At 43.7% G+C, this 13,380-nt stretch overlaps 1 pseudogene; it reads right to left on the bottom strand.

The window, feature by feature from the left end:
- Nucleotides 1-207: 207 nt before the first annotated feature.
- Nucleotides 208-13,343, bottom strand: LOC122913319 (annotated as a pseudogene).
- Nucleotides 13,344-13,380: the final 37 nt, after the last annotated feature.

Below are 13,380 nucleotides of genomic sequence, written 5' to 3'. Positions count from 1 at the left end.
CTGTGCATGCGGTGGACCAGCACTTGAGCTGAAGGAGAATCCCTAGAGAATGCAACAGCCTGATAATCTTGGATAGCAGATGTCCCTCAGTGACAGGGAGACCAACACCACCAGGCTTCCCAAACTAATCTCCATTCAAGGAAATTGACTCAAACCACACTTTAATCCTCCTCCACATTTCGATGTCACCTCTGTCACCCACTTCATTCATTCCCACCTACCTGGATGGATGACTACTGTCTCCTTTCTTATCACATCCCAGAGCTGCTTCTTTTGTTCTAAAAAGGAGACAAAGTCTGGCTTGGATGTAATGAGGCCTGTTTTTTATAAAAAAAGAAAGTGAGTATCGCTGGAGAATCTTTCAATCACAGTTGTGCGCAGAAGAGAAGAGAGGAAACTGCAGAATTTTAGAAAAACATTTCCCACATCCTGTTGTTCAACAGCCCGTTTAGAACACACAGGAGGTACTTCCAACGTTAACGTCCTGACCTCCACTTCCAGGTACCACCTATACAACAGTGGGTGGAAACTGGAGTAGAAGATGTGGGCAGCACCATTTTATGCCACTCAGTGTTTAGAATGACCAGGAATCTACAGAAGTGATGAAGAAGGGGAAGCTAGAACTGAAAAGGACACATCATGAAGATTTCTCTCTCCATCTACAAATCCCAATGTATTTCCCTTTTTGCCTGGATCTGAATTCCACTCACACAGGAATCTTCCAAGACACAGTCTTCACAGGAAGGAACAAAACTCAGAGAGGGGTTTGGAAATCTGGAAGGACTTATTCTTACCCAAGAAGACGAGGTGTCCATAATTCTCTAACATCACATCCCTGTACAGTTGCCGCTGAGTGTGGGTCAGGCATCCCCACTCCTCCTAAGAGAATTCCATGGCCACATCCCTGAAGGTCAGCTGTCCCTGCAATAAATACCACAGTCACCAAGTGGCCACTAAAAGAGTTCACGATGGTCCCAAAAATGATAGGAGTTTATGTCACCAGCCAGACCCAAGACCTGACCTTCTCTGGTTACCTGTTTGAACCCTCTAACCTCTGTCCCATATTTTACTTAACCCTCGTGTTTCCACCTTATCTTTTACCTCATTCAAAACCCCCCAACTCCTGCAAAACAAACGGAAACTATCCAACAAAAGTATGAACTGTCCTGAGGAAGAGCTTAGGCGGCCCAGTTTGAGCTTAACCCCAGACTCACACCTAAGCAGATGCACCAAGAAGTAAACCATGCAGTAATCTATACAGTTCCATTTATTTTAGTATTAAAATCTCCACCCAAAAAGGAACTCAAAGATTATATACATAACATACAGAGTATGTACAGAAGTGGTTTGTGTTTTTTATTTTTTTTATTTTTATTTTTTTTTAGATTTTATTTATTTATTTGAGAGAGAGAGACAGTGAGAGAGAGCATGAGCGAGGAGAAGGTCAGAGAGCAAAGCAGACTCCCCATGGAGCTGGGAGCCCGATGTGGGACTCGATCCCGGGACTCTAGGATCATGACCTGAGCCGAAGGCAGTCGTCCAACCAACTGAGCCACCCAGGCGTCCCATGTTTTTTATTTTTCTTTAAGATTTTATTTATTTGACAGAGACAGACACCGAGAGAGGGAACACAGGCAGGGGGAGTGGGAGAGGGAGAAGCAGGCTCCCCATGGAGCAGGGAGCCCAATGTGGGGATCAATCCCAGGACCCTGGGATCTTGACCTGAGATGAAGGCAGATGCTTAATGACTGAGCCCCTCAGGGGCCTGAGAAGTTTTTTCTTGAGACTCTTGTGTCATCTTTTGCCCAGCTCTACACAGGACCAGACTCCATTTCCTGAACATCCACCCTAACCCCAAGTAACAGGAAATCCTTTCCCTTGCTCTGCTCTGTCACTGTCTTATTTGGAACTTATCCCTTATGAGGCACACCGCCTTTTTTTTTTTTTTTTGGCAAATCAATTTTCCAATGTGTGACCACAATCACCCCATCCCTGTTTACTTTCTGTGACTCACCAAGAAGTGAACCCATGTTAGTCCCATTTTATTAGGACAACTTGCTCTGCCTTCAGAAGATATTAACCCAGTAACAGGCACTAATGTATTCTCTGGCTTTGAGGTAAGAGGATGACACAGGATCCACAAAATCAGTATAAATACTGTGTGTTCATCCAAAATAACCTGTTAAACAGAGGCATCAACACAGGCATACACATTTTTTATACCGTGTTAACATCATACAGTGTAAGTAGTGTCTGCTTCTTAGGTGGGATATTTTAGTGGGTTACAAATGTACTTATTAAATTCTAAGAGGGCAGGGGAGATCTTACATACATGCAAATTCTGTTCTGGAGGACTGGGTTGGAATGCGAGTCTGCATGTCTAAGAGAGCAATAGCCCAACTGCCAAGGGATACATTTTGGAATAACAAAGAGGTAGAACTCCAAGGAGGAATTCTTGGAGGACATGGAACAGAAATGTGTGTTTGTTTGTTTGTTTAAACTGTTTTGTTTTGTTTTTTAATTTGAGAGAAACAGAGAGAGACAGCACACTCACACAAGAAAGAACAAGGCTAGGGGGGAGAACAGAGGGCCGGTAGCAAAGGGAGAGGGATAAGCAGACTCCCACCTGATCAGGGAACCCAACACAGGGCTCCATCCCAGGACTCGTGGCACCATGACCCAAGCCAAAGTCGGACAGTTCACCAACTGAGCCACCCAAGCATGCCTGAGTGGGTTTTATACCAATTATAGATTCTACTGGCAAAGCAAGAAAGACAACAACAATCTTTTCTCACCATTTCCTAGTTTCTAGAGAGCTCCTAACACTTGTTCATAAATTAAGGGGAAATGGGTAATAACCATCTCAGAGAATAAATAAATTATTCTATTTTTATAGGAATATTTTGTCAAACATCTAGTGACATGGAAAGGATCAAGTTTTCACCAAGATGTTCTGACCTAGAGTCACTCTAAAATGACAGAGAGGTCATTATGCAGAGAGACCCTAAAGCAGTGTTCATAGCAGGGGTCAAACCTGAGCAGAACAAGGGAAACAAGAACTGATTCACCCAGCACTGATCTGCCATTGTACATTCAAGGACACACCCAGAGATTTAGAAAGTGGTTACACCCAAAGGAAAAGTGACAGAATAGAAACTTGTCATGACGACTAATTTAAGAAACATTTTCAATGATACAATACATAAATCTTTTTGCCCATGATGATTTTTGTCTTTTATTCACAATGTCAACACAAACACACAGAATGACAGAAAGGGAACAGCTCTTATTTCTGAGTCTACTAGGATGAGGGCTAGAAGCAAAAAATGTTCACCTGGAGCCCAGAAGGCTGACCTATGGTCTCTATAGTCTCTATGGATGGTTCCAGAACCATCACATAAGGGCAAACTGCTGCATTCGGGTTAGATCTCGTGACTGCCTGTACATCACAGCTACAATTAATATACAGAACTCATTAGCAACAGAGAAATCTTGCAAAAGTAATACAAGTACACATTCGAAGAAACAGCGATGATCTTACACTCCCTGCACACCCCCACGAACACTAACCAGAGAACCACCAGGTTCATCACCACCTGGCCAGAAATCAAGAGCACAATGCTTAACCCACCGAGTCACCCAGGTATCCTTGTTTTTCACATTTTAAGGAGCAAGACTCACTCCCTGGGATTACCCTGTGAATTCTCTGAGTGATTCTGGAACTCCTATCCATCCTGTTTATTTCTGCATTTTCTTTTTTTTTTTTTTTTAAAGATTTTATTTATTTATTTGACAGAGAGAAATTACAAGTAGATGGAGAGGCAGGCAGAGAGAGAGAAAGGGAAGCAGGCCCCCTGCTGAGCAGAGAGCCCAATGCGGGACTCATCCCAGGACCCTGAGATCATGACCTGAGCCGAAGGCAGCGGCTTAACCCACTGACCACCCAGGTGCCCCCAGAACTGCTTTTAACATCGCCAATGGAGACTCTTCACCTGAAAATGGCTCAGCTACCGGCAGGATCCTAAAATGCAGAAAAGGCCCAAATTCCTAGCCTTTGTGTCAGGAGCTATTCAGAAACCCTGAGCTCCTGCTGGAAGAGCAATCCCTGCCTTTTTTTTTTTTTTTTTTTTCCCTCTGCTTTCAGGGACGTCTCCCCTCCCACAGACGCCCACAAATTCGGCTTCAGTGTAGGAACCCTGTTCTCCACGGACCTAACACTACAGACTCACGGAGCAAAGACCCTTTTACCCCTCCAAGAGCCAAAGACCACTCTCCACTCATAAAACAAGCCAAAGCCCTCGTGCTCACCACCGGCCTCACTGAGAATCACCTGGAGCCCGTAATTAACACAACAATGTTGTCTCCACCCAAACCGACAAACAGACTGAGAGGGAGGCCAGCAGATAGGATCCTTTTAAATCTTCCAACCTGAACCTTAGGGAAGCATCTGGGAGGACACCATGCAAAGCAGGGGAACCAAGGCTGGGGCTGGGAGCCCAGATCCAGCCCTGCCTGCTCCACCACCCGAGTTTCTGGAGACTGCCTCCTTCTCCCTCTATCTGCTACTAGAGGGAGACACCTGACAGACTAAACTTTCCCATATAAATGCAAATGTCTCTTTCAAAGTAAACACAGGATTTCAGAGCTTTTCCTTTATCCACTGTTTCTTTAAAATACCAGTCTAAAATAATCTTTAGACCAAGGAAACACATTTTAGGGTGACAAATTGCTCCCCTTCCATAGGTAAATATTTCCATAACTACCTTTCACACAATTTTCCGAAGTGAATGTATGTTTTTACCCTCCAATCAGCAATATGAGAATTCTTTTTTTTTTTTTTTTTTACATGACAGATTCCAAGTAGGCAGAGCAGCAGGCAGAGAGAGAGAGAGGAGGAAGCAGGCTCCCCACTGAGCAGAGAGCCTGATGCAGGGCTCAATCCCAGAATCCTGGGATCATGACCTGAGCTGAAGGCAGAGGCTTCACCCACTGAGCCACCCAGGCGCCCCCAATATGAGAATTCTAATTCTCAGCATTCTCACTGAAATTTGGGGATATACTTTTTATTTTACTCATTCTAGAAAATATTGAGTGCTTTCTCAACTGTAAAATAGGAAAAGGTCTTACTACCGTTGTCCTGGTGCGTGAAAAGGAAACCACTTAAAAACATCAAGTGGAACAAATATCCAAACGGCTGCATCAATGTTTCAGCGAACTCCAGTACAAGTTAAGCAACTTTCTTTCCCTCTCTTCTGTAAACCTCCCCTCTTCTCATCTCATCCCCTCATTTCAGGAACCTGGTTCCACCCTGACAGCATGGTCAACGTGGCTGGCAGCACAGACACAATTCCTCTGGAAATCGGCCATTATCCAGCATCTCCCTACAAAACCTTGGCCCCTTCCTCTGGGTGGGCTGCAGTTTTCATGGCCCCAACCTGCTGAGGCCTCCTTGGCTGGCAAAGTAATGAAGTTCCAGCTGCTCTCAATCCCCAGCTCTGTCTGCACGTTCTGTTCTGGGGCTTGTTAGGTTGCCCCCAAAATGGGTCCGTGATTAAAGGAATGAGAATGATATAAAGCGAAGGTCAAGCAAAGCTTTATTCCACACCAAGCATCAAGAATCAGACTGAACGTTTGGGGACGCACCTCTTACAAGAGAGGCAACCTTTCTGTTGCACGGACTAGCTTTTAAGGGCAAAGGCCATGCGGTTGGGCCTGGCCATGCACAGGTGTCCAATCAAACTGTAACACAGAGAAAGCTGCACAGTCATGCTAGGTGACCAATTGAATGACAATTTACACTAGTAGACATTTGAACTAGCCTATCACCTTGGTCAGAATTGGTGCCCAAAAGGTGCCCAAAGGGCAGGGCCCATACTCCTTGGTAACTAGGAAGACAGTACACATCTCCCCTCTGATCGGATGTCTCCACCTGGCCTGACGCACCCTTGTATTTGAGCTTTGTTACCTGGGGCTGGTTTCCAGGACTTGTTTTTAAGTAAGTCCCCTGGGGGAAGGGGAGCAGGGACAGTTTAAGGGTTAAACAACAAGGTTATTGTTTAACCTTAATGGAAGGCTCTTGCTAAATAGTTCCTTACAGGCTGAAGTGTGGAGGTCAGTTCATACAACAGAATGAATGTGAGGAGAGGAAAATTTGTTTTCCTCACTCCATTCTCCATTCCTTGGTTTGCTGAATACTTAAAATGAGGTAGGACAGATTCATGAGAAGAAAAAAAAAATTCTGGGGAACCTGGGTGGCTCAGTGAGTTAAAGCCTCTGCCTTCGGCTCAGGTCATGATCCCAGCGTCCTGGGATCGAGCCCCGCATTGGGCTCTCTGCTCTGCAGAAAGCCTGCTTCCTCCTCTCTCTGCCTGCCTCCCTGCCTGCTTGTGATCTCTCTCTCTGTCAAATAAGTAAATAAAATCTTTAAAAAAAAAAAAGAAAAAAAGAAAGAAAAAAAAATTTCTTAATTATGAGAGCCTGAAAGACATGAGGCTCAAAGATAGACAATGGAAGCTTGCATGCCACCATGACTTAAAAAAAGGAGGGAGGCCATGAGAGACTATGGACTCTGAAAAACAATCTGAGGGGTTTGAAGTGGCGGGGGGTGTGGGAGGTTGGGGTACCAGGTGGTGGGTATTATAGAGGGCACAGCTTGCATGGAGCACTGGGTGTGGTGAAAAAATAATGAATACTGTTTTTCTGAAAATAAATAAATTGGAGGAAAAAAAAAAGGAGGGAGGGATTTAGAATTGCAAACATGGTTCATAAACTCACAGGAGAATGTAAAGATGAAACAGACTTTGAATAATGCTTTGCCCCTCCAGGTAGACAACTCTTGAGGATGTAAAAAGTTAATCTTTGGTGTCAGCAGTCTTTCTGATCAAGGTCCTCCATCTAATCAATTCTTGGTATATATCACAGACAAAGAAGGTAATTTGTACCTCCCATTTCTGCATACTTGGTACTTTTGGCACCTTTGAGAAGCAGGGCAGAGAGGAGAACCAGGAAGAGCCCGGGGGCAGAAGTTGGGACTCTGTAGCTCCCTAGGTCAGCCATCTTGGAACACAGGTTTTCCTTATCACTACAGGACAGTTTTCTTCCTCAGTTTACACATGTCCTAGTGATTTACAAGGAAGAAGCTTTCTTATCCTATCTATAGCCTAACTTCCAGAGACCCATTAACTCAGTTTCCTGAGGCCCTAACATCACCCTACCCTCCATAAAATTGAGGGAGGCTGAGGCAAAAGGAAAGGTATGTAAAATTAAATTTCTTTTAAACCTGAAACCAAATCACAAGGATGTGTGATAGAAGAATACAATAGTCCTCCAGGAAGTTTGTGACTGTCTTCATATCCGTAGCTCACTGGAGGGAAAAACAGCCTTTGCTTGACAATAACCAGGTCCCCATTCTCTCTAGAGTCTTCTTTTGCATATGACAGTCCTTCTGGACACTCTGTTTGTCCTCAACTCCCCAGCTCCCAATTATATAATCAGTGACACATCAGGAAAATGAGCAGCTTTTTCTGCCTAGGGGTCTTGTCCCAGTGCTTTAAGAAACCACCGATTTACACCAAAGACATCACAAGAATTCTTTCCTGGTCATCAGTTCCAGATTCCAGCCCCTGGAACCTCACCTATATTCCAAAACCCCGTCAAGCTCCATATTGTTTATTGGTGGATGGACAGAGTCATGAGAGCCTATAAGAACATAGCAACCAGGTGGGAGGTTGGGGTACCAGTTGGTGGGTATTATAGAGGGCACAGCTTGCATGGAGCACTGGGTGTGGTGAAAAAATAATGGAGCACTGGGTGTGGTGAAAAAATAATGAATACTGTTTTTCTGAAAATAAATAAATTGGAAAAAAAAAAAGAACATAGCAACCAGCTCTTAGCAGCACTTGCTAGATCCTTATCATAACTATGCAGGCTGTAAGTCAGCCTTCTGGGCTGAAAGTGAGTGTTTTGTTTCTATGTCTCATCTTTTCACCAAGTAACAATTTTCTGTCCTTAAGTTACTTTTTTGTAGCTCCAAGTTTTCTTTAGATTCTACTTCATTCGCACATAGTATTAGTTTCAGCAGGAGAATTTCTATTCTCCACTTATATATAACATCAATCGGTCATCCTGGTGTGCTACTTAACCCATCACCCATTGCATCCACCCCTCCAACCCATTCCTATCCAACCACCCTTAGGTTGTTCTCGACAGTTAGGAGTCTGTTCTGTGGGGGCACCCAGGGGGCTCAGTCACTGATCATCTGCCTTCAGCTCAGGTCATTATCCCAGGGTCCTGGGATCAAGCCCCACATTGGGCTTCCTGCTCAGTGGCAAGGTTACTGCTCCCTCTCCCTTTGCTTGTGTTCCCTGTCAAATAAAATCTGCTTTTTAAAAAGATTTTATTTATTTATTTATTTATTTGACAGGGAGAGATCACAAGTAGGCAGGGAGGCAGGCAGAGAGAGAAGGGGAAGGAAAAGCGAAATCCTTCACAAATATGGTGACTTCAGTTTGCAGTGTAGAGAAATAAGGCATCTCACTGGGAAGATCTCACTGTAAAAAACATGGCATGTGATGAAACCAAAGAAATTTGTTACTTACTTGAATTGTATCATAACCCTATTTTGGTGAGGACTAGTCCTCTTCTGGTTATAAGTCACGGACTCTGAGAGGGTGTGTGATCCTGCTTCTGTTTGTGTACCTGAAGTTGTTTTTTGGCCAATAATGGAAATCAGTGCTTCTAATCTTCATCCCAAATTGCAACACTTGGACTGGACTGGTTCAGGCAGAAATGCTCACTGCCTCTCACTGCTGAACTGCTACTCCAACAAATCTGTGCAATGCAAAGAGGCAGAGCCTAGAACTACACTTACTTCCATGCTGAGGAAAGGGAGGAAGGTACTGCACAGCAGTGAAATAGCTTCCTGGAAGGATCAACCAACCACACTGGATCTGACCTTGACTGGGGTGATCTACACAGGAAATGTGGGAGCAACCACAGCACATGCCTTGCTGATCTGGCCTATTCCACTGTCCAGAAGGCTTCTTCATCTCAAACATCTATTCTACTATGTGACATCTTAAAGCTGCCCACATGATTGCATCATCCAACACCCTCCTCCATCCCTTGTCACGGATCTAGGCAGGGATAGTACTGCAATCACTGACATCCAACAGTACTAATCCTCAGGAAGACACAGGAGGTCGATCAAATCATAAGGATAAAGCAGGACCTCCCCACTCCTGAAAAACCCACATTTACCATTTCCTTTCCCCATTACATGTATTCATCAGATGACACCAGCAAGAGCTGCCTGAGCCTTTGCAGTGACTCAAGGGAGCCACCTCTGGGTCTCTCCCCACAGGAAAGAGTTCCTCACATTTCCTTTCAATAGGTCTTGTCTTTCTCTTGAAGGATGGTGCCTTCCTCAAATTTTACTTAGATTCACATCCCACATCATTCATGTTGGAACTAATACCCATTGGCTTTCCATCTGTCTAATCTCAATGAAGCATTTTCTGAGGACACAATCTCTATAGCACAGGCAAAAAAGAATGGTTGTGGTGCCTACATAGCTGAAAATAAAAATGAGGGCAAATACAACTGGAGATCTGGAGATAACTTCTACATCTAGGAAGTCACTTGGGAAACTCGGGACACTTCTCCTCCTCTACATGTTAATTCTTCATCTTAAATATTTTCTGTCTCTTCCCTGGGCTACCACATCACTCCTATTGGGATAGATTTCTCTTTCTTATGGGGTATCTATGACACACATAGCATGGTCATATGCGCATGTGTACCTCATAGACACATCAAAATACCACTCAGTGTAGGACATGGGGCACATGCTTTCATTTGGGTCCACGGTGTAGTGCTAAAGACTCCTAAGTCTTAAGTCCAGAATATGCCATTCCGACTAAAAAAGATTTAAGGAAGGCCTGAGGGAGGGGGAGTCTTCTCTGTGGATCATGGGAGAGAAGACATTGCAAGAAATAGAGATGGGGGCACCTGGGCGGTTCAGTGGGTTAAAGCCTTCAACTCAGGTCATGATCCCAGGGTCCTGGAGTGGAGCCCCGCATTGGGCTCTCTGCTCAGCAGGGAGCCTGCTTCCCTTCCTCTCTCTCTGCCTCCCTCACTGCCTACTTGTGATCTCTGTCAAATAAATAAGTAAAATCTTAAAAAAAAAATCTTAAAAAAGAAAATAAAGAAAGAGAGATGCTGGCTCACAAGGATGGAGTGCTGATCTCATATGAGATGTTCCACTAACTTGTCACTCTGCAGCATGCTGACTGGGGAATGCACTCGTGATAAGGGTACCTGTCAGTGCAAGGCCCCTGCAAAACTGCTAGCTACACAAAATCAATGCCATGTAGCAGCATCATGGAGTATGTGAGCTAAAACACCAACAATACCTCTACACTACATGCCTCAGTAATACACCCACAGTACCATCATCGTATTCAGAAAGAGGAGAAAATCATAGTATAGACTAGGGGAAAAACAATCACATATCCCTTAAACCTTCAGAGCACTGGGAAAACGGGTTCCTAAGTAAATTGTTTTACTCCAGTACCAAACAGGTGATTGATTCCATCATTTCCTGCAACCTTCAATGACATAGATTAACACTGTAGGTAGAATAACACCTCATTCATGACACACCCATATCGATACATGAAAAACCACTAGGTTTTATTAATGAAAATATATTAAGTTCACACATAACACGAAGTTATGCATTTCAAATCCAGTCTATCGTCACTGTTTGAAATACAGAATAAACCTGTGCAAAACGGTCTGAGTGTTGTCGGAAGGATGTGGAGTACCTATTTCCCAAAATTCCAGGACTGAGGTACATTCCTAAGAAATGAGTATGTTCAGTGGTATGGAACTGTAGGGAAGAGTTAGCTAACCTCCTTCAGTCTTCTGTCAGGATTTCCTCATTTAACCACGTCAAGTCATACTCTCTAACGATTGTGCTTACAAAGAAGCATTGCTAGTGTACTGCCTGCCACCTCCTTTTTCTTAAAGAACAATTAGTAAAACCTTCTATTTCTAATATTGAGGAAGTTCTTTACTTTAAAACATGGAGCAGTATGTGTTCTGAACACCTCCTTCATGGTAACATACATCAATGTTGTAACCATAAGCATCTCCACGGAGATTTTCCTTGTATGTTGTATATTATACGGTCCTACATCTTCCATGGAAAATTAGGCATGTGTGTGTCCCACTTAATGTAGCAGAGATCTAGTATCTTTGATGGGGCAGCAATCAGCCACATGGTCTTCCAGACTCAGTAGGGATAAAGGGATTCTCAGTAGAGATTTCAGAGTAAAATAAAATTGTTTGTCACAAGTCTCAAATAAGGTAATGTAAAAAAATGTTAAAAAATATATTGAGGGACGCCTGGGTGGCTCAGTTGGTTAAGCAGCTGCCTTCAGCTCAGGTCATGATCCCGGCGTCCTGGGATCGAGTCCCACATCAGGCTCCTTGCTCAGCAGGGAGCCTGCTTCTCTCTCTGCCTCTGCCTGCCTCTCTGGCTACTTGTGCTCACTCTCGCTCCTCTCTCTCTCTGACAAATAAATAAATAAAATCTTAAAAAAAAATATATATATATATATATATGTTGAAATTAAACACACGTAAAAGCCTCTCTACGAAATCTGTTGAGACAGAATAGTATATACATTTTCTAAATGTTTGATTTTTCCTTATAATAACTATTACAAGGAAAATAACTGTCATTATAGTTATTGGCCTGGTTCCACCCTGACAACACAGTGAACAGGGCAGGGAGCCCAGACACCATTCCTGCAAAAACTGGTGAGATTCTCTATTGCTCTACAAACCCCAGCCCCTTCCTCTGGGCATGCAGCAGGTTTGCCGGCCCTACCTGCTGGGGCCTCCTTTGCTGGCGAAGTGATGAAGCTGCTGCTCCTCTTGATCCCCAGCTCCATGTTCACTTTAGATTTGGGGTCTGGAGCGTGGAAATCAGGTCATTCAGCAGAAGTGAATTTAGGAGAGGAAAACTTGTTTTTCTTGCTCCATTCTGAGTTCTTTGGCCTGTTAATAATGAAAATGATGTAAGACAGTTTAAGGAGATTTAAAAAAATCTTAATTATGGGAAACTGAAGGACATGAGGCTCAGAGACAGGTGACTGGAGCTTCTGTGCCACTGTGACAGTACGAGGAGGGAGGAGGTAGAATTTCAAACAGGGGACACATATTCACAGGAAATAGGAAATGCATGACCAACAATGGTTTGCTAATCTGTTGGGGCAACTTTTCATGATCTTTAAAGTTAAATTCTGGTATCATCTCTCTGTAGAAAAGACATTACAGCTCAAAAACTAGTGCCAAGAAAGAATTCTTAATCCATCTCTGGTGCAAAAATGAGGTTTTACTAAAGTCAGAAGACAGGACCTGTGGGCAGAAAGAGCTGCCCTGCGGTCATGAGAAATGGCTCATTATATACTTTCATGTGGCAAGGTGGTTACAGATAGCTTAAGCCTCCCAGACATTTTGGAAACAGGGTTTCCAACACCTTGAGGGAGCTAGCTGTGGTTAGGAAAGCTTCTTTATTACTGCTTAGTAAAATCTCAGTCATGAGACCCAACAGATTCATATCCGTGGGCCATAAGCTTGGAGGATGATGGTAAACATGTATTTTGTGGGGCAGAGATAACAGAAGCTCCCAAAGGAGTTTTTATATGTTAAAGGAGACTTGCAGGATCCTGGGATTGGGCTAAAATTGCCTATTGCCCTTGGTAAAATATTAAGCTGGAAGTTGAGTCCCTGGAGAAAGGCCACTCTGCCTGTTTCAAGGACTTGTCAGTGGGCTGTTGATTTTAAGGAGGTGTAATAAATTTTCTTCTGCCTTTGTTACCAACATTATTCCCCACCCCCAGAACAGTTTCTACCCTTAAATTATCACAAACTTGGCCTACATAAGTTCAGCAAGAATAATGACTCATCATAAAGATCTTTTAGAATCTGCTTTGCTGGAACTTCTTAGAAGGAATCTCTAGGGTGAACTCTTAGTAGCTTCTCCAGACCAGAAGTCAAGTCAAGTACTTGCTATCAGACGTGCCTGCAGGCCCTGTAGAGATGTGAGCAGATCCCTCTTCACAAGCTCCCCAATATATCCTGAGGTCTCTGCACCTGCCAGGAAGTGACAATCTATACTGTGACAAGAAGTGACAGTATCTATCCTGGTGAGGCTGCTGGGAAATCTGAAAGCAAGGAATCAGGACAGCATTTCCAAGGGGCTTTAGGGCTCCAGGGTTTGTAAGTCGACCTCGGTTCTTTAGAATCATTCAGTCCTACCTGAGTCTATACATGTCTCACAAATAAGACACTCCAATCAAAGCCTTGGTA

Source organism: Neovison vison, chromosome 7, assembly GCF_020171115.1.
Source record: "Neovison vison isolate M4711 chromosome 7, ASM_NN_V1, whole genome shotgun sequence".
In the NCBI taxonomy this organism is placed as follows: domain Eukaryota; kingdom Metazoa; phylum Chordata; class Mammalia; order Carnivora; family Mustelidae; genus Neogale; species Neogale vison.
The sequence above is the reverse complement of the archived record's forward strand: the minus strand, read 5'-3'. Positions and strand labels throughout refer to the sequence as shown.